The 23426-nt window shown below is 35.4% G+C and overlaps 1 pseudogene; it reads right to left on the bottom strand.

Moving 5' to 3' along the window:
• Positions 1 to 21509: 21509 nt before the first annotated feature.
• On the bottom strand, positions 21510 to 22827 carry LOC116115001 (annotated as a pseudogene).
• Positions 22828 to 23426: the final 599 nt, after the last annotated feature.

Raw genomic sequence — 23426 nt, 5'->3', positions numbered from 1 at the left:
AATTTCCCCTATGCCTCCTAGTTCTTGCACCTCCTCACACAAGTGTGTGAATTCCTCTAAAACTTCTTGATTGGCTCGCCTGAGTTTAGAAGATGTAGGTGGTTTTGGACCATAACCCAATCCACGATTGTTCCTACAAAAATAATATATATGTACATACACACAAATATATATATTAAAATATATAATTTTATAAATTAAAAAATTAAAAGGTATTAGGTTATAATATAAAAATATAATCAACTTTTATACAGAAAAAAAAATGAAATACACTACATAATACTTAATATCGAACCTTGGCTTGTCATTTATCCAAGTAAATCTTCTTGCTCCAAACAAATCTAAAAGTCAGTTTCTTTCACTAACACTAATCTAACAAAGAATCAATCACAACAAATCTGAAAGATTAAAAACAAAAATTAATTCAAAAACCAAAATTGCTCAGCCATCTCAACATTTCTAGCGGTTTCAAACAAGCCAGCAAACTGGGCACCGTCATTTGATGTCCCTTCTTCATGCCATATAAGCACTTCACAATTTAGTATTCAAACTCATTCTATTACCTGAAACTGCTCACGGTATAGCTAACAGCTGGCATGTGACAGTAACATGTTGTGCATAACATTGAGGGGCTCTACATCAGAGTTGCCAGCAGAACAATTTCCAAATGGTGCTGAACAGTGAGCTGGAGGGTACCATCCCCTAACATATCCCATTACACTTAACAGGCTCGGTCGTTGATGGTTGCCCAACTCTTAACTCCATCACCAAAATTCTCAAAGATATTTTGGCAAAATGTACGAAATCTTCAGAACACTGAAATCACATACTGTACCACAAAAATGATTCATCATAACTAAATGAACGAAAGGGATAAGGGATCTGAGCAACCAGGTATTGCAATCTTAAGCAAAAGTAATGAAGAAACCCTTTAGAGAATGGTAGAACTTAGTACTAGGCATAATTCAGAACCTATTGAAAATAGAGTCAAGCTTTTTTTTCAGGGAAACAGAAAAGCTTATAGAGTGTGAACAGAAGTTAAATGAATTAGAGGGCTGAGCCAAGACCCATATCTATCTTCTAGTTCTTGTGCTAAGCCAAATGGAAATGGTCACAAACGGCTCAATTCTGCATTAACCAAAATTCATATTCGCATCTTCAAGAATATTGTAAAAAAAAAAACACTAGTGCTTAAGTTATAGATTCATTGAAAAGGATATTACCTCTGAGCAAGAGATGGTCTAATATTATTATAAGACATGATTCCACTTGGATAACTTCACCAAGTCTGCCTTCTGTTACAGCTCAGGAACATTATCATCAAGTAGTTGAATATTAATCTCACTACATTAACATTCAATTAATGCTAATAAGAACATACTTGGTAAAATTCTAACCCATGAAATGAGAACCGGTTGCTTTACACCAAGTGAATGCATAATCTAATATCTTCCTGTGAAAATAAATAAGAATTCATATATGTTGAATAGAAGTTGCAGGTAAGTAAAAAATTAGTAAATTTAACCATTCATTTACCAAGAATCGGTGGTAATGATCATCAGCAACATCTCCATTATCATTAATTTCTTTAATTGACGAATTGTTCAGCGATTCTTGAGTTCAATGGCTCCTTCTTCGAATACGACGCGATATAGAAGGTGATGTAATTGCCCAAAAGGAGAAGTGACGGATTCAGGGCAGAAATTGGAGAAGAAGTGGCGGCCGGAGTGGAGAAGTGGATCCGCAACGGCGTCGTCGGTGGTAGGGTTTTGTGGTTTGGCGATTTTCGATGCCAAAGGGACGAGGACTGTAGATTTTAGGAGTTAATATTTTTTTTAACTTTTTTTTTACTTGTAAGGGTTCAAACATTTTTCCATTTGGGGCAAATTCTTTTTTCTTTTTTTTTTTTTTTAAACCGGGTTTGGGCTTTTGAGATTCTCTTCAATTTTAGATTTATAATCTTTTAAATTTAAATTTTTTCTTTTTTAATTTTAACAAAAAATTGTTTACTTTTTTTTTTTTTAATAAAATCAGAAATTTGGTTTTCTCTATTTCTATCGACCAAAACCAAACCAGTTTTTCGGATAATTAGAAAATCACTTCGGCTTCGTTTGTTTCAGTTTTAAGAATACTATTATTAGTATTCCCAAAAAAGTTAAACAGTAAAATGTCATTATCCCTAAAATATTATTCTATATTTTTCAATTTCTTTTAAACCTCGTAAATTTATTAATTTAACTAAATACCCCTAACTATTTTTTTTTAGAAATTGCAAAGACACTCCAGCTACCCTCCGACGGTGGTGGTCGACTGTCCATATTTGAGGGTGGGTTAGGGGTGTTTTTGTTAACTTTTAATATTTTATTATAGGGGTGTTTTGTAAATAAACATATATATGAGGTATTTTATTAATTTGTAAATCCCACATCATAATACCCGCTCAATTCAACTTTTTTTTAACTTTTTTAAAAAAAAAATTCCCAAAAACGCAAAGATGTGAACCAAACGGAGCCTTCAATTTCCAGTTTGGATTGGTTTCTACATTTTTCTAAGCATCCCTACATTTGGGTGTTGGGGATACGCCTCAACAATGACTCACTGAAGTTAACAAACTCCATTGGAATAGGCACAGAGTCACTGAGCCAATCGTCGTCTACTAAACGGGAGTCGTAGAAATGAGAACTTTTTTGTTCAATGTCGGAAATAGGTCGACTATAAGGGTTTGCAAAAATGAGTGAAATAGGGGATAAGAATAAGTTTTAAGGAAAAAACTGTGAGAAATGTGAATGAAAAATTGGTGGCAAAAAATGGCGGGAAAAGTTTTAGGCAAATTTTTTTTGGTTTTTTTTTTTTTTTTTTTTTGTTTTTTATATACACCAAATAATCCTAAAGTAATTGCTAGTTTCATTTTAATTAGTAGCATGTCCTCAAGTAATCCTAAATTACCCAAGAAATCCTAAAGTAATAATTTTACTCAATGTAAAATAAATAGTGGGTAATTTTTCCTACCCTAGTGTATATATAGACAATTAAAATACTGTAACCACAAATAGATAATGTTATCTTGTGATAGACCATGTTCTCGAGTTTTATATGTATCACATTCTTATGATGTGAATACCTGCATCCACTGTTTAAAGAACCGAACCGTACCTATCGGTCGGACCAATCGAATTGGAACCCGGTACCTTTAATAGTCTGGTTCTCTCTGAAAACCAGAATACACGTCAGCCTGGTTTTCATATTGATGCTGAAGTTAATGAACAAGAAGAACTTCGTAGGGTGGATGTGGAACCAGAGGTTGTTCAATTTGTGAAGCCAAGTGGTAGAGTTAGTGATGATGATACCAGTTTCATAAATGATGATAGTGAAAATGAGATGAGTAATGAAAGTGAAGATGTATAAGTTGAAGATGATATTGAGAATTAATAATATTTATTATTGTCATCCAAATTTAATTTGCATAATTGTGATGTGATTTTTCTTTGTGCATTAATTTTGATTTGTTTGCTTTATATTATTAATTTAATGTACTAAATTTAATATTTAAATATAAACATTAAATAATATTATAAATTTATTATAATAATATTATAACAAAATAAAAAAATAATATTAACAATAAACTAATAATAATAACAATAATAAATAATAATGATTCTAAACAGCAACAAACAAGTATCAAACTTAAGCTGCCAATAGTGGAAACTTGAAAAACAATTTAGCCATTGTGCTTTTCGTATTTACAAACTAAATAATAATAATAATAATTTTGATTTCTTTTATTAATTACTGATTAGTTTTACGTTTTCAGTTACTGTCATATAAATATAAAATTATATTAAAAATTAAATTCTAACAAACTAATGGCAATGATTTTAAGAAAATTGACACCAAATTTTTTTCATGACAAAACATAGATTGCGTTGCAAAATGTTTTTAGCATTGTTTTTTATATTTGCTTTGCCAAAAACGTTTCTCGACGAACCATTTGTTGCGTAGCCAGATGAATTTTGCGTTGTTTTTAATATTTTCGTCGCCAAAAACGTTTCCCAACGAACAATTTGTTGCGTAGCCAGATAAATTCTACGTCATATTTTATATTTTCGTTGCTAAAAACCATTCTTGACGCATAATTTTTTGCGTAGCTAAATGGATTTTACATTGTTGTTTATATTTTCGTCGCCAAACATGTTTCCCGACGCACAATTTGTTGCATAGCCTGATGGATTTTGCGTTATTTTTTATATTTTCGTAGCAAAAAACGTTTCCCGATGCACAATTTCTTGCAAAGCCAGATGGATTATGCTTTGTTTTTTATATTTTCGTCGCCAAAAAGGTATTACGACTGGCCTTTTGTTGCGTAGCTAAACTTCGTTGGCGTCGCTTTATATATGTTCGTCGCCAAAAACATTTTATGACGCCATGCATTTGCGTTGTTAAATACTTTTGGCTACGTTTTGTATTATTTTCGTCTCTTAAAAGTATCCACGACGACATATAGTTACATTGCGAAAAAACTAGGGCGTCGCTTTTTTTATTTTCGTCGGCAAAAACATTGTATGACGAATTATGTCGTCGCTAAGTCCGTCGCCAATTTGCTTCCCGCCATATCATGGGAGGATTAGAAAGTCCGCGAAACTATTGGCAACCAATTTCATATTTCGTCGCTAATAGTTACCTTTGGCGACAATTTTTGAAACCGTCGCTAACAAAATCGTAGCTAAAAGCCTTTTTTGTTGTAGTGACCTCACCTTCAAGTGGACCCACAATCACATGTGGATGCTCCTCTGCATGGGCGCTTGGTGGTACACCGAAAGACGGATTGATACCACTTGTCACAAGTTGGGAGTTTCAACCAAAAGGCTAATTGTTACTTGTTAACCTACTTCCAATCGTTTTGACTAGAAGCATTTTCTACTGTTGTGTTTTTTTATCAATAGGTTGCCTACGCCTCTCCTAAAGAATTGATGTCATTTTGAGGTTCTTAGGTGTTCCCCTAACTACAGTTTGTAGTGGACTTTTAGGTGTGCCTATTTTCCTTTATTCACTTTGACTGCTACTCATAAGTTGGCTTCTTGATATTTCCCATGTATTTTCCTTGGGTATGATGCTTCCCATTATGGCCATCGTTGTCTACATGATCCTACTAGTCAGGTGTATATTTTGTGCCACATGGTGTTTCATGAAGATACATTTCTTAGTGCCACTGTTGCTACCTCCTCACTACTGTCCTCGGCTTCCTTTCAGTAGTTGTCCTAGTCCTCTACAACTACTCAATTATCTAGCATTTTTGGCTCTAGTCCAGACTTCCCTCCTACTGAGGCTAGTTCGCCAAATATGTCTATTCCCTTTCCTAGTTCACTAGGGTCACTGTCCTTACCGATCTTTCTTGACTCGCCTTGATTGCTCCTTGTTCAATCAATGTTCTCTCTAGTTTCTACCACGCCGACCCTAACCTCTCCAGGTTTGCTCCATCAGCTATTCCATTGCGTCGCCAACAGTTTCAACTTCTCTCTGAGCTCCTAGCCTGCTCACCTCATCAGATTCCATGGCCGGTAGTGTTGACATCTTTGATCTTGTGTTGCATGAGTCAACTATTTTTAGAAAGTACACAATCTATTCCTCACTGGCATCGAGCTGTGATTGAGGAGTATAATGCCTTGATTTGTAACCAGAGGTGGGTTCTTATTCCATTGTCTTCTACACAGAATATTGTTGGGTGTATTAGGTCAAATGCCATGCTAATGGTTCTTTTGATCATTACAAAGCCCGTCTTATGGCTAAAGGGTTTCATTAGTAACGTGGGGTCGATTTTGGAGACACTTTCAATCTTGTAGTCAAGCCCACTACCATTTGGATGATCCTTGTGCTTGCTACAATGCATGATTGGTCCTTGCATCAACTTGATGTCAAGAATTCTTTCCTTAATAGTTTCTTAATTGAGGAAATGTTTATGGAGCAACCTTTGGGGTTCACATATCATTGTCGACCATCACATGTCTACTACATTATTAAAGCCATCTATGGTTTTAAGTAGGCTCCCTCAGGAGTGGTACCATCATCTCCACTCTTTTCTCTTGGATCGTAGTTTTGTTAATAGTCTATTGGACTCTTCCCTTTTCATATGCTGTTCTTCTTCCTCTTCTGTATTTATTTTGTTCATTTATGTGGATTATTTAGTTTTCATTGGGTTATCATTCTCAAATCTTGATGCTTTTGTCACTGACTTATGTTCCAACTTTGCCTGTCATGATTTGGGTTCTCTTGGTTTCTTTTTGGGTCTAAAGGTTACTCGGGAACCATACATGTTGTATCTCTTGTAACACTGATATATGGTTGATCTCCTTCATCGTTTTCAACTCAAGCCTTTTGCCTTGTGTGCTACACTTATTAGTCCGTCTAAATCCGTACTTCCTAGTGATGAGGATCTCTTCTCTGATGTTATCTCGTACAAGAGTATTGGTAGTTTACAGTATCTTACTCTCACTCGACTTGATATTGCTTTTGCTATGAATCAGGTTGCTCAACTGTTGTCTGTATCCACTCACCATGATATGTGTGTCCTTAAATGAATTTTTAAGTATATCAAAGGTGCTCTCATGCATGATGTCACTTTCCATCGGCCTTTGACCTCTATCTCTCAAAATCTTTGATTATGATTAGGCCATTAACTGTCTACCTAGTGTTTTGTTACGGTGGCTATGTGTTTTTTGTCGAAACATTGTCTCTTAGGTTACCAAGAAGCAAGCTACTATGTCTCGCTCTAGTGGCACATCTGAGTATCATGTCCTTGCTCATGTTACCGCCAATGTAAGGGGATTTTGCTTCCTTCTCCAAGTGCTTGATCTACCTGACTTATTTTCCATAATTGCTTTGTGACAATTAGTTCGCTCTTCACATGCCCATGAATCCAGTCTTTCTACTTGTACTCGACATATTGACATCAACCTCCACTTTCTTTTGAGCTTGTTGCCTGTGGTACTCTTTGTCTTTAACATGTTCCCATGTTTTATCATCTTGCTGATCTCTCTATAAGGGCCTTCTCGTGACCCTTTTTAGTCACTCTGTTTCTAATTGTAGCTTTGGATCTCTCGCTTTAATTGCAGGGGAGTATTGGATAATATTGTATATAAGGTATTTTGTACTTTCCCCTAGTGATTCGCTTTGTGTATTTTGTGATTAGTTTTGTGTATAGGTTGACGTTTATATGTCACCTTCCGACAACTCCATGTATAGTCTCCTTCTGCCAACTCCAACGCAATCCCTTTTGCTCAAACTGTAGTTTTCCCTCTGGCAAAGAGGGTTCCACCTATCAATAGGGCTCCACCTAATGATGATATGGAGACAGATTGGAAAAAATCTTAATGATGGAGTTACATTATTTCTACATCAGTTGTAGTTTTTGGCCACCAATTGTAAATCTGAGATATCAAGAGAAGCATAATACCTTTTGTATTTTCTTGTAGTTGGGATTTTTTTCGGCCTCTTCTCTCATTTCTATGTTTTATTTCTTGATCTCGTTGGTACAGGAGAGTTGAATGAGTTGAGAGCAACTACCATTGTTGTGACATGGTTCAACATTGTGATTGCCATAGGGCTCACATGCCAACGAGGTGGTTGTTTGGATCATTGTTGGGGTTTTAGTTTTAAGTGCTCCATCATTTTTAGGTATACAATTAGAATTGTTTGTATAAATTAAAGACATACATTTTGTAAAAAGTGAGAAAATTTTATTTAAATGTTTGTTTTCCATGATAATTTTTTTTTGTGAATTGACTAAAGTTAATTAGATGTTTATCTTAAAAAAAAAAAAAAAAAAGCCTTGTTATGGGTTGAGAGTTACACACCCAAAAGGCTATGTGTTTCTTGGTCGAAACCTCGCCTCTTGGACTACCAAGAAGTAAGCTACTATGTCTCTTCAGTGTGGAATTTGAGTTTTTGCCCTTGCTCATGACATGTTATTGTTGATGTGTGGTGATTTTGCTTTGTTTTTCGGAGCTTGGTCTACCTTTGACTTCTTCTTTGTTACTACTTTGTGAAAATCTCTGCTCTTCACATGGCCATGATATGGTCTTTCATGCTCGACTTGGCCTATTAACACGACCTCTACTTTATTCGTGAGCTTTTTACTTGTAGTACTCTTCGTCTTTGACATGTTTCCTGGTTTCTTAGCTATTTTCTCTTCACTAAGAGCCTTTCTCGTGAGCTTCTAATCCTTTGCTTCCATTTAGCTTCCTAACCTCTTGCTTCAATGCAGGGGAGTAGTGGTAATATGTATACAAGGATTTTTGTACTTTCCCTTAGTGATTAGTTTTTGTATAGGTTGACGTTTATAAGTTTTATCTGTATTTATTTGATCATCAACTTTATTGTAATTTATCATTGAAAACAAATACATATAACCATGCACATCAACACTACTTCTTGTCAACCACTCGCCTTCTTCTTTAGTCATGTGATTCTCTTCTCTTGCACACATCACCTACAATTTCAGTGGCATCGTGGTATGGTGGTCTACTGAGTTCTCTTTTTTGTTGGTTTATGAGCGATTGAGAGAGACGAAAAGACTTTATTCGACACCTAGGGTTTCAGTTTCAGTAGTGGTATTGTGGTTTATAGGTTCTTTCCTTATTGGTTTATGAGTGAATGAGGGAGACAATGACCTGGTGATTAGGGTTTTTGGTGGCGTTGTGGTATGGTGTGAGACTAGGGTTTCAGTGTTGGGAGGGTTTGTAGGTTTTTTCTCTTTTGGTTTAAAAGCAAATGAAAGAGATGAGATGATTGGTGTGACTAAGGTTTCTAGTGACAACGATGGTATGAGGTCTGTTGGTTCATTTTTTATGTTGTTTTAGCGGACAAGAGAGGAACCAAAAGGTTGTATTCAGGTTTCAATATAGTCGCTAAACATTTTTAAATCAAATAGCAAATCAAGTAACAATAAGGTCCTTGGTACAAAAGTTTTGCTTAAAAGGGGTCCACAACTTGGAGTCTCATCAAGAGCATTAGATTGAAATTATAAATCAAATTCTAGATGGTGCACCTGTGAACCCAACCCTAAATGCAATCCCTTCTTTGGCAACTACACCTGTAATCTCCCTTTTGATAACTCCATCTTTAGTCTTTCCTCTGACAACTCCACTTATAGTCTTCCCCCCGCCAACTTCAACTGTAATCTCCCCTTTTGCAACTCAAATTGTAGTCTTCCCTCTGGCCTCCACCTATCAATGAGCTCTACCTAATGATGACTATGAAGACAAATTCAAAGTCTTAGTGAAAGGAGGTTATATCATTTTTACATCAATTGCAATTTTGACTACCAATTTTAAATATGAAATATCAAAAGTAGTGTAATACCTTTTGTATTTTCTAGTAGCTTGTATTTTTGTCGGCCTCCTCACTCATTTTTATGCTTTATTTCTCGATCTCGTTGAGTAAGAGAGAGCTGAAAGGGTTATGAAGGCAACTACCATTATTGTGATGGGGTTCAACATTGTGACTACCGTAGGGTTCCACATGCCAAACGAGGTGGTTGTTTGGGTCACTGTCCAAGTTTCAGTTCTAAGTGTACCATCATCTTTTGGGTATGCAATTAGAATTGTTCATATCAAGTAAAAAAGAATTTTTTTGGATATGCAATAAAATTTTTTGTACAAATTAAAGACATTCATTCTGTAGAAAATTGAGAAAAGTTTATTTAGATGTTTGTTTTCCATGTATAATTTTTTTGGTGAAATAACTAAAGTTAATATAGATGTTTATCTTAAAAAAAAAAAAAAATACATTGTCATGGCTGAGAGTTTCACACCCAAAAGGTTACGTGTTTCTTGGTCGAAACCTCATCTCTTGGACTACCAAGAAGCAAGTTATCGTGTCTCGCTCTCGTGCCGAATCTGAGTATTGGGGGAGTTTTTGGTAATATTGTATATAATGGTATTATTGTACTTTCCCTTAGTGATTGGTTTTGTGTATAGGCTAACATTTATATGTTATCCTCTTGTACCTATTTAATCATCATTTTCATTGTAATTGATTATTGAAAACAAATACATATAAACATTGCACATCAACACTACTTTTCATTGACCACTTGCCTTCTTCCAGTCATCAACGATTCTCTTCTTGTGGACATGTCGCTTACAATTTCAGTGGCATCGTGGTATGGTGGTCTGCTAGGTTATCTTCTCTGTTGGTTTATGAGTGAATGAGAGAGATGGAAAGGTTGTATTCGACACTTAGGGTTTCAATGACAATGGTAGTATTGTGGTCTGTAGGTTCTTTCTCTGTTTGTTTACAAGCAAATGAGAGAGACAAGATGATTGTGGTGATTAGGGTTTTCAGTATTATGGTGTGACTGGGGTTTCAATTTTGGGATGGTTTGTAGGTTATTTCTCTGTTGGTTTAAAGCGAATGAAAAGGAATGTGACTAAGGTTTTTAGTGGCAACACTGGTATGATCTTTGTCGGTTCCTTTTCTCTATTGTTTTAGCAAACAAGAAAGAGATTAAAAGGTTGTATTCAGGTTTCAATGCAGCTGCCAAACATTCTTAAATCAAGAAGCAAATCAAGTGGTAGTAAGGTTTCTTTGGTACAAAAGTTTCGCTTAAAGGAACTCCACAACCCAAAGTCTCGTCAAAAGCATTGAATTAAAATTTTGAATCAAATTCTAGATGGTGCACCTGTGAACCCAACTCCAACTGTAGTCCACCCTTTGGCAACTTCACTTGCAGTCTCCCTTTCGACAACATTTAGTCTCCCTTCCAAAAACTCCACCTGTAGCCTTCCCTCTGCCAACTCTACTTGTAGTCTTCCTTCCGCCAAAACTAACTACAGTTACCCCTTTAGCAACTCAAATTGTAATCTTCCTTCTAGACTCCACCTATCCATGGGGCTCCATCTAATGATGACTATGGAGACAAATTTGGAAAGTCTTAATGATGAGAGATTACATCATTTCTACATTAGTTGCAGTTTTGGCCACCAATTGCAAATTTGAAATGTCAAGAAAAGCGTAATACCTTTTGTATTTTCTTGTAACTTGCATTTTTGTCAGCCTCCTCTCTTATTTCTATGCTTTATTTATCGTTTTTGTTGGGTATAGGAGAGCTGAACGGGTTATGAAGGCCACTACCATTGTTGTGATGAGGTTCGACATTGTGACTACCACATGGCTCCACATGCCAAATGAGGTGGTTGTTTGGGTCACTGTCAAGGTTTTAGTTTTAAATCCACCATTATTTTTTTGGTATGCAATTAGAATTATTAGTACAAATTAAAGGCATACATTCTGTGGAAAATTAAGAAAAGTTTATATAGATGTTTGTTTTTTGTGTATGATTTTTTTTGGTGAAATTACTAAAGTTAATATAGACGTTTATTTAAAAAAAAAAAAAAAAACCTTGTTAAGGGCTAAGAGTTTCACACCCAAAAGGTTACATGTTTCTTGGTTGAAACCTCGTCTCTTGGACTACCAAGAAGTCAACTACTATGTCTCACTCTAGTGCCGAAGCTAGGTATCGTGTCCTTGCTCATGTTATCGTCGATGTGCGATGATTTTGCTTTCTTCTCTAAGAGCTTGGTCTACCTTTGACTTCCTCTTCGTAATTACTTTATGACAATCAATCCACTCTTCACATGGCCATGAATTCGGTCTTTCATGCTTATACTCGACATATTGACATCGACCTCAACTTTATTTGTGAGCTTTTTGCTTGTGGTATTCTTTGTCTTCGACATGTTCCCATGGTTTCTCAACTTGCTGATATCTTCACTAAGAGCCTTTCTCGTGAGCGTTTTTAGTCACTTTGTTTCTAATTATAGCTTCGTGATCTCTTGCTTCAATTGCGGGGGAGTATTTAATAATATTGTATATAGGGTATTATTGTACTTTCCCGTACTGATTAGTTTTGTGTATAGGTTGATGTTTATATGTTATCCTCTTGTACTTATTTAATCATCCTCTTCATTGTAACTGATCATTGAAAACAAATACATATAAACACTGTACATCAACATTGCTTCTCGTCGACCACTTGCCTTCCTCCAGTCATTGACGGTTCTTTTCTCGTGGACACGTCGCCTACAATTTTAGTGGTATTGTGGTATGGTGGTCTGTCGGGTTCTCTTCTCTGTTGGTTTATAAGCGAATGAGAGAGGTGACATGACTGGGGTGATTAAGGTTTTCAATGGTGTTGTGGTATGGTTTGAATTGGGTTTGAGTGTCGGGATGGTTTGTATATTCTTTCTTTGTTGGTTTAAAAGTGAATGAAAGAGACAAGATGACTGGTGTGACTAAGGTTTTTAGTGGCAACAGTGGTATAGCGTCTGTCTGTTCCTTTTCTCTGTTGTTTTAGCAAACAAGAAAGAGATCAAAAGGTTGTATTCAAGTTTCAATGTAGTCGCCAAACATTCTTAAATCAAATAGCAAATCAACTGGTAGTAGGGTTCCTTTGGTGCAAAAGTTTCATACAGATTCGAAAAAGTCTTCGTGATGAGAGGTTACATCATTTTTACATCGGCTGTAGTTTTTGCCATCAATTATAAATCTGAAATATTAAGAGAAGCGTAATACCTTTTGTATTTTCTTGTAGCTTGGATTTTTGTCGGCTCCTCTCTCATTTCTATGCTTTATTTCCCAATCTCATTGGGTACAGGAAAGCTGAATGGGTTATGAGGGTAACTACCATTGTTGCGATGATGTTCAACATTGTGATTGCCACAAGGCTCCACATGCCAAATAAGGTGGTTGTTTAGGTCACTATTGGGGTTTTAGTTCTAAGTGCACCATCATTTTTTGGGTATGCAATTAGAATTGTTCGTATAAATTAAAAACATACATTTTGTAGAAAGCAATTTTTGGGTATGCAATTAGAATTGTTCATACAAATTAAAAACATACATTCTATAGAAAATTGAGAAAAGTTTATTTAGATGTTCGTTTTTCAAGTATGATTTTTTTGGTGAAATGACTAAAGTTAATATAGATGTTTATCTTAAAAAAAAAAAAAAAAAGTTGTTATGGGCTAAGAGTTTCACACCCAAAAGGTCTTTTCCCCCTTCTTTATAAGCCTAAGACCTCTCTAATAAGCTTTCGATATGATTGTCTGTCCACCTCACCCTCAAGTGGATCCTACAATCACACGTGGACGCCCTTCTGTGTGGTTACTCGGTGGGACACCAAAAGACGGATCAGAGTTTGCTTAGATACCACTTGTCACGGGCTAGGAGTTTGACATCCAAAAGGCTAATTGTTACATGCCAACTTGTCTCCATCCTTTTGGTTGGAAGCATTTTCTATTGTTGTATTTTTTTATCAACAGTTTACGTACGCCTCTCCTGAAGAACCGATGTCCCTTTGAGGTTCTTCTCTGGCATTCCCCTGACTATAGTTTTTTGCGAACTTTAGGGTGTGCCTATTTTCCTTTATTCACTCCAACTATTGCTCAAAGTTGGCTCCCCGGTCTCTCCCATGCATTTTCCTTGGGTATGACACTTCCTATTGTGGTTATTGTTGTCTACATGTTCCTACTAGTAGGTGTATATTTTGCGTGATATGGTATTTCATGATGATACATTTCCCGGTGCCACTGTTGCCACCTCCTTGCCACTGTCCTCGACTGCCTTCCAATAGTTGTCACCGTCCTTTACAACAGCTCAACTATCAATCATTTTTGTTCTATTCTTGACTTCCTTCCTATCGAGGCTAGTTCGTCGATTGTGTCTCCACCCTCTCCTAATCCGTCGGGGTCAATGTCCCTACCGATCTCTCTTTACTCGCCTTGGCCACTCCCTGTTTAGTTAGTGTCCTTTCTAGTTTCTACCACGTTGACCCTGACCTCTCTAGGGTCTGCTCTGTCTACGACTCTGCCATGCCATCAGTGGTTTTGACTTCTCTTTGAGCTCTTGGTATCCTCACCTTATTAGATTTGATAGGCCCTTACTACTGACATCTTTGATCCTGTGTTGCATGAGCCGACTACTTTCAAACAAGTACAGTCTATTCCCCACTAGCACCAGGCTATGATTGAGGACTACAATGCCTTGATTCGTAATCGGACTTGGGTTCTTGTTCCACTATCTTCTACACAAAATATTGTTAGGTGTCGCTAGGTGTATAAGGTCAAACATCATGTTGATGGTTCAATTGGTTGTTACAAGGCCTTTCTTGTGGCCAAGGTAGTGGTGGATTTACTTAATGACGAGTGGGGACCACGGTCCTCACTCAAATTTTAAAAAATTTCAGATTCTATAAATATTTTTATTTATTTGCATTTTACCCCTTATAAAACTTTGACATTTCGCCCCCACAAGACTTTGACATTTTGCCCACTATATAACTTTGACATTTTGGGAAAAGAAAAGCTTTTTTAGTTTTTGAACTCTTACAGTTCCAGAACAAAACACACGCTAAAACCTCTCTTTCCTCTTTCTCTCTTCCCTTTTTCTCTCATGGTGCAGGTGCTCCAACTCTCAGTCTCTCTTAGACTTTGACTCTCACCAAACTCTCCTTCCAAGTCTGAACAACTGAACCAACACTCCAACAGTACTTTTCATCCATTTATCAAAAGGTAATGTCCCTAATCCTAAAGGCTAAATCCCTAATTTTCTCTATTCATTCCATGTTTTACAGTTTTAGAGCTTTTTTTATTGTAGTTTCCAATAAAATTGAGTATTATATATTTAGAATTTGTGATTTACTAAACTTGAATCTTGCTCCTAATGGCCAACCAGAGTCTTTGAAATGAGGAGGGTCCCCTACCATTTAGCCAATGCATCAATGCCCATTGCCCAGACGTCCCCACGCACAATGAAAAAGGACAAAAAATAAATTATTCATTCATCAAGAATTATGCCTTATTTACTGCTTTGGTTGGATTTGAACTTGGATCATGTTACATGTATCATTTCAGTTTGTTTTTTTAATTTATTATTGTTGAGAAATAAGTTTGGCTTGGTTACTTTGGTAGGTGTATTTTAATTTTAATCCATTCAATTGGGAAAGGCAAAAAAAAAAAAAAAATAAAAAAAAAAAAATAATGAAAGAGTTCTCAAAACTCTCTGCATGGCCTTTATTGAATCAACCCCAGGTCCCCACTTGAATTCGAATCTCCTTTTGCCATGTTTATCAAAATGTAACTTTGTTCTCCAAAGATATCAGTATAGGTTATAAATTTCAATTGGAAACTACTCATGACCCCCACGGCCCCACTTATTTATTTATTGATTCAAAGTGTAAATGAAATGAAGATTGATGATTGTAACTAATATATAGCTCTATCCACTGCTTAGCTGGACCCTCCAGAATTTTCAGTTTCAGCACAGAACCCATTCATCCCTTCTTCTTCATTTAGTTCTTAGTATGGTTCAATTTTTCTGTATTTATTTCAGTGTTGCTTTTTAAGAACAGGAGACTTGGTTAATTTTTAGATTTCCATACGAAAAGTTAGTTTTTATTTCATTTAAACAAAGCAATACTATTATGTATTAGAAAATGAGAAAAGATAATGAAAAAATAAGGCGGGTTAGAATTTTGAGGGCTTAAAAGTTTCTTTTAAAAGGGAGAGGGGTGGTCCATGGCCACTTTACAGTCCCAGTACGGATGATTCAAGAGGATTTTTCTTCAATAAATGTCAAAGTTACACTATATAATAGTTCTTTGTTGACAATATCAAAAACTTTTAAACTTTAATAAACATACAACTAATTATTTATTTTTGTAAAGATTAGCTTGAAAATCATTGTAATGTATCTTTTCTTTCATACTCATTAAATTACTTGACTAAGTCAAATTTTATAAAAGGAGTTGACTTCTTTTTTCAATAAATATGCATGATTCATGTTAATGAGTCTAAAGGAATTCAAACCCAAATATCACATTCTTATGTCTTTCCATTACTATATATGTAAATCACTATGGGTTACTATGTAGTCTTATTGCTTTCATTACTATGTATGTAAACATATAGGTTATTAATCTTGTACAATTCCTTATTGTTTTATTGTTTAAAACTTCTTATTAGGTATGCAATATGGATAAATTTTCTCAAAAGAAAATCAGCAATAGATCAATCATCCTCATCAGTCCAAGAAAGTAAAGCCAATGATAAAGAAAATGATCCATTAAAAGAAAGTCATGTAGAACTTGAAGCCATCTTGAAAGATCTTCCATCTATCCAGCTCTACAACCTAAAATCAATCATTCATCTACTTATAGGATGCAATTCGAAGATTTTACTTGCAAAAGAGTTGTTGCCAGCCTCGAAATCATACATTTCCACTGACAAAATTGGAAAAGGATATCATCGATTAATCCTGCTTTGTGATGTGTATGGTGATTGGCTTGAGTATAGTGTGACCAAAGATGCTGCATTTTGTTGTATTGTTATCTTTTAGACCTTCATTATAAGCCAGCTGGTATACGCTTTCGTTAGTGAGGGATTTTGTAATTGGAAGAAACCAGAACGCTTCAAATTCATGTTGGCCAACCAAATAGTGCTTATACCAAGCACGACAGAGTTGTGTGAATTTAATGAATCAAAGCAACATATCGAAGTGGCTCTATCTAAGCAATCAGATCAAGTTAGGACTGAATCCGAACTCGCTTGACTGCATCCATTATTTGCATTAGATTTCTTTTGCGTCAAGGTTGGCATTTCGGTCATGCATGAAACTGAAGACTCAAGAACCAAGGTAACTTTCTCGGACTTCTTCATTTCTAGCTCAGCATAGTGAACATTTTAAGAGTGTTTTTTGAAGAATGCACCTGGAATCTTAAATTGATAGCACCAGTGATTCAGAAGATATTGTGATGCTGCAGCAAATAAAACCACAAAGCTATCATTAGTGATCTTGGAGATGACTATTTTCAGTTTTGATTGATAGTCTCGTGATGTGTCAATTAAGAAAAAATGGCTATTGCTATACATTAGCATAAAAAAGGGTCATGTACTTGAGCGATTTCTTGGCATTATACATGTTGTGACACAACTGTAGTATCACTTAAGATGGCTCTTAGTCATTATTCTGTCAACATGGTGAGTTTGTCAAGATTACGTGGACAAGGTTGTGATGGGGCAAGTATATGCAAGGGAATTTAATGGTCTGAAAAGTTTGATTTGAGGGAGAATGAATATGCTTATTATGTTCACTGTTTTGCTCACCAACTCAGTTGACACTAGTAGCCATTGCAAAAAATCACATTTTCGTTGCTTATTTTTTAGCTTGGTTACTAATCTATAATGTTGTTTAGGCTCATGCAAGCGTCGAGACATGCTTTGGAGAGCCAAATTAATAAACTTGTTCAAGCACTAGAATTGGTGAGTTAGCAAGGGCAGTTTGAACAAGAGACAAGTCTAACGAGCTATGGTACATGGTGGGCCTCGTATTATTACACATTGATCAACTTAATCCTTTTGTTATCTTCTGTGGGCGATGTGCTTGAGGTTATTGAAGAATGGTTTAAATCCTGAACAAAGGGGTAAAACATGTAATCTATTCCTTTGATTTTGCATTTAACTTACATATGATGAAAAGTATATTGTGATTACTAATGAGTTTGTACAAAGCATTGCAGAGAAAAGATCAAGACATTGTAATGCTATGGCTTTAGTCAAAGTTTCCAAAACACGGTTCGATTGTTGAGAGATGAAGGATGGGAATCTGTTGAGTGAAGTTTCTTCATTTTGCCAAATCATGATATTGCCATTTTGAATATGATGAAGTTTTGCAATTCGAGGCGGCCACGACGGAGAGTTGAGCACTGACAATTTGCATCACTATCGGATTGAATTGTTATTTGTGATAGATATGCAACTTCAGAACTTAACACTCTTTCACTGAGGTTAGTACTGAGCTTCTTCTTGTATGGCACGTTTAGATCAATAATTCATTCTCTGCTTTTGACAAACATAAGTTGATTCGTTTTGCCATTTTTATCCATCTGATTTTCTCGCATTTGAGTTGATGATACTTGAGAACCAGGTTGAACTTATGTTATTGACATGCGTTCTTGTAGGAATTCTCTAAGTTACAAGGAATTGGTGATTTGGCTAAGAATTTAGTTAGTTTAAAACATTTGTATCCATTGTTTATGGCTTGTAAAACTTGCATTGGTTTTACCGTTGCGACTGCGACCGTTGAAAGGGTTTTTTCTGCAATGATATTGTGAAAACGGTTACGCAATCGAATGGGATCAATGGATGAATGATTGTTTGGTCCCTATATTGAGAAAGATGTATTGATACAACTGACGATGATGATTATCCAACGTTTTCAAATATGAAAACTCGTCGAGGACAATTGTAAAAAATTGTGTTTTTTGAATATATGTATTTGTATTTGTAACTTTTTGTTGAAGTTCATCCTATGAAAAAAAAAGTATAGTTATAATTGGTTCAATTTTTTTTGTTTACTTTTTGCCCCCTCGAGGGAAATTCCTGGATCCGCCACTGGGCCAAGGGTTCATCAGCAACCTGAGTCAATTTTAGAGACATTTTCTGTTAGTCACCATTACCATTCGGACTATCCTTGGCGCTTGCTACAAAATATGATTGGCCCTTGCTCAACTTGATGTCAAAATGCTTTCCTTCAGGTTTTTTTGACCAAGAAAGTGTTTATGGAGCAGCCTTTGGGGTTTACAGATCCTTTCGACCATCACATGTCTGTCACCTTCTAAGGCCATCGCTGGTCTTAAGTAGGCTCCTTGGACGTGGTACCATTGTCTCCACTCTTTCTCTTGGATCGTGGTTTTGTTATAGTCGATCAGACCTTCCCTTTGCATCTCCGCCCATTTTCCTCCATGGTTATTTTGCTGGTTTATGTGGATTTTTTTGTTCTCTTGGATCGTTGTCCTCGGATCTTGCTACTTTTTTTCACTGACTTATGTTCCACCTTTCTTTTTCGATCTGGAGGTTACTCGAAAACCACACATGTTTGTATCTTCCTCACGCTAGTATATGGTTGATCTCCTTCGCTGTTTTCAGCTTGAGTCTTGTGCCCTATGTGCTACACCTATTAGTTCGTCCAAATTCATGCTTCCTATTGATGAAGAGTTCTTCTCTGACTTTACGTTGTATAGGAGTATGGTTGGTAGTCTACAGTATCTTACTCTCACTCAGCTTGATATTGCTTTTACTATGAATCAAGTTGTTCAACAATTGACTACCTACTCACCATGATATGGGTGCCCTTAAACGAAGTATCAGGTACATCAAAGGTACTCTCACTCACGGTCTCACTTTCCATTGTGCCTCCGACCTTCATCTCTTGGCATACTTTGATTTTGACTAGGCCATTAACGTGTCTATCCAGCGCTCTGTTACTGATGGTTGTGTGTTTCTTGGTCAAAACCTCGTCTCTTGGACTTCCAAGAAGCAAGCTACTGTGTCTCGCTCTAGTGCCGAATTTAAGTATCGTGCCCTATGTGTGGTGGTTTTGCTTTCTTCTTTGGGAGCTTGGTCACCTTTCACTTCTTCTCTGTTACTACTTTGTGACAATCAATCCGCTCTTCACATGGCCACGACCCTGGTCTTTCATGCTCGTACTCGGCATATTGACATCGACCTCCACTTTATTCGTGAGCTTGTTGCCCGTGCTCTTCGTTTTCGACATGTTCCCATAGTTTCTCAGCTTGCTGATCTCTTCACTAAGGGCCTTTCTCGTTAGCGCTTTCAGTCATTTTGTACCTATTTAATCATCTTCTTCATTCTAATTGATCATTAAAATAAACACATATAAACATTTCACATATGCAGCATTTTCACGCCACACAATGTTTCACGCTTTCATCTGAAACGACATCAAATTCATGTAGAAAGAACCTGAATCATTTTCCAGTTCTCTCATGGTTCTTTTTTACCTACTTGTGGCCACAACATGGCACCCTTTTGAAGCAAACTCACGTGCCAATGCATTCCCTATTCCTCCCTGAGAACACCCTGTGATTAACACAACTGGCTTCTGATCTTGAACCTCCATTACAATGGGTTATGAGTTTTGTGTTGAAATTTGAAAGTTTAAGTTTGGATTTAAAGAAAGTGCATGGACTAGTAGCTTTGAAGCTTTGAACTGTCAAATTATATATATAAATGTAAGTACAACTTGAAAAAATCTGAGAAATTATCAGTTTTCGATATATAAATCCCTCACATTTAGGTTTTGATTCAATCTTGTTTTCAGATCATTGATTCAATCTTGTTTTCAGATCATTTCTAAATAAATTATACTGGATATCTAAATTGTGTAAAATCGATGTATCCTTGAATCAATAAATAAATGCATATAGAAGTTCAATAAGTAAAAATAAATGAACTTTGACGATTAAGATGCGTAGATGAAATTCTTCTAAACTTAAAGATGATGGAAACACTATGATATTATTGGTATGTATATATATATATCAAAATTTATTTTTTCGTTCATCAATCGATGGATTAATAACTCCCTTGTATAATTTATCAATAACCATCACTTTAATAAATGGTTATGAAAACTTAGTACGTCATTATATAATTGGACATTACATTTAATACGGCTAATCTACTTATGACATGACTTGTTTATTAAAAAAGGTGAAATGACATGATCTGTCTAAGGAGTTTAGGAAACGGGTTTAATTATTTCCAATGACTTATAATACAACCCATTTAAGATGTTTATTGTTTAATCATTCTGTTTAGTAGATGAGTTGTACAACATATATAATATGTTTATTAAGTGAACTACATGTTAACATTTGGTGCAATTTGATCCATTTCTGATCTCTCGATCCATTTATCGTTTGAATGAATTAATTCTAATTAGATTAAATTCAATTAATAATAATAATAATAATAATAAAATCAGGTTATCTCTTTCAAGATATTATGGCTCATCCTTGCATGATACAATATATTACATTCATTGGTATCAATAAATATTACTTAATAATTCTATAAAAATATAATTATCAAGTTACACGTTAGACAATTTTTTTTTTTTTTATATATATATTAGATTATGGAACATGCACATTTATTGAGATTTTTTAATTGGTTTTGTATTATTCTCATGCGTGTGGCTGATACGTATGATGTGTTTTTTTTTTTTTTTTTTTTTTTTAAATAAATCACTTTGATTGAAGCAAAAGGGAACATTTATTTGACTTGAAATTTGAAAACATATTAGAGTAATATATTTAATAGATTTTAGTAGCTTGATACAAGAATATTATTAAACATACGAACTTTCTGTATATAAAAGAAAGAACAGCGAAACTCTTGAAAAGTTTTTTTGATATCCTAATATATTATCTTTTTAATAATGTTGTTGTGTTATCTTGTTTTAATCAGAAAGATTAAGTGAAGATTAGTTAAATATTATGTGAGCTCTTAAACTGTTAAGCGTGTTTTGGATGAAAAAAGAATATATCATAATTATGATATACTTTAACGGTGGATTGATATTTATTTACTAGCTGATAGTATGAAAATAATTCCTCAACAAGAGGGCTAAAATGACATAATATTATGATGAGTGACATTTTGAGAGCTTACAAAAAGAATCAATACATGAAACCTAAAGTAATTAGGTCACTCAACATTTCTTTGTTTTCCTTGCAATAAAATCCTTAACAAAGATGGGCATATGATACAAGATTGCCATGATGGATGAATATTGACCAGATGAGAACCAAGCCGGCGGGTTTTTCTTCATCACAGCCGCCACAGTATCCTTCGCAAACACTTCTGTAGGGGTCGTTTTCGACGTTTTCCATAAATTTGTTCTCTCTTTGATAGCTTCTTCAAATGGCTTGTAGAGCTTCAATTCAGGCATTTGGTTGTAGTTGGAAATGGCAGAATTTCCTATGTTGGATGTTATATCCCCAGGGACAATGTTAATTACATCAATTCCAAAATGACGGAGTTCCAATCTGCATTAGATATCAGTATTTTGAGAATAGAAGAAAAATGAATAACTCAATAAAAAATCACTTTAATCTCAAAGTAGTGGTAACTTGTTGCGCAGTTTTGGATTGCTGTAGCTTTCATACTAATGATTTATGAACGTTTCTACGACAGAAATGATCAACTATATAATAAAAAGCTATAGCTTGTTTAGTGAAGTTTATTATTCAAATTGTTTGTGACATATCTACAAACCTCAAGGTATCGGTGAGTGAATGAATAGCACATTTAGATGCAGCATAAACACCAGCCCATGGTGCAGGGAGATTTGTGATAACACTTCCAACATTTGCAATCTTTCCCTTTTTCCTAGCTGCCATGTGGGGAACAACAGCTTGAACCATCCTCATGGGACCTAATTGTGAGGGAACATGGAATTGCATAATTGGAATACGAAATCGAAGTATCAATCTTTCTTGCAAACAATCTGATTTTCTTAAAATTTGGACGTAGACTCTTTGCTAGCAAGAGTTCAAGTCCATATTTCAGGATGCGCTCAAGAATTGTTTGTGTCATCATCATATTAAACAAAAAGAGAAAGTTAACTATACTTACCATAAGTATTGGTGTTGAAAGTTTTCTCCATAGCTGATAATGGAAGTCAGCAAGAGGTCCAACACAGTGGACTCCAGCATTGTTGACCAAGACATCAATTCTTCCGAACTTCAATAACATTTTCAACACAATTCTTCACACTTTCATCTGAAAAAACACAAGTTCATGCAGAAAGAACCTTGGATCATTTTCCAGATCTTTTATGGTTTTCTTTGACCTACTTGTGGCCAAACATGGCACCCTTTGAAGCAAACTCAAGTGCCAATGCATGGCCTATTCCTCCCTGAGAGCAGCTCGTGATTAGTACAACTGTTTTGATCTTGAAGCTCCATTGAAATAGGTTTGTTTGAGAGAGAGATGAGTGATGAGATTTTGTGTTGAAAGGAGAATGAAGGTCGAATTTATAGAAAGAACTAGAATCTTCTTTGATTTGAGCTCTTTCACAATAATGCTTTAAATTATAATTATCAAGTTACACATTTCACATCTTAAAAATCTGTATTAAAATTGAAGGTATTTTTGATATTCGAAAATGGAACTGACACTTATTTCAAAAAAATTTGTACTTTCACGCGTATTGGTCGATACGATGTTTATAAATAACAAAAATACTTTAGTTTGACTTGAAGAAAATTTATGAACATTTTTATTGATTTTTTTCATGGCGATCATATTAATCATATATGTGGATGAAACCAGATAGGTGGTATATGGTGCCAGATAAGGTGTGGTGTGATTGTTACCTAGTCTCCCCCAAAAATTAGTGAGGTACAGTAAACTAGCACGGCCACCTTGGTAAAGAAAAAAAAAAAAATAATAATATAATAATAAATGAGTTTACAAAATAATATCATAGAATTAGGTGGAATTAGTAGGTTGTAAAAATGGATCAGATTGATGAAGCCCAATATGCCAGACGAAAGGCCAATAC

Source organism: Pistacia vera, unplaced genomic scaffold (genome assembly GCF_008641045.1).
Source record: "Pistacia vera cultivar Batoury unplaced genomic scaffold, PisVer_v2 Contig73, whole genome shotgun sequence".
Lineage (NCBI taxonomy): Eukaryota > Viridiplantae > Streptophyta > Magnoliopsida > Sapindales > Anacardiaceae > Pistacia > Pistacia vera.
The sequence above is the reverse complement of the archived record's forward strand: the minus strand, read 5'-3'. Positions and strand labels throughout refer to the sequence as shown.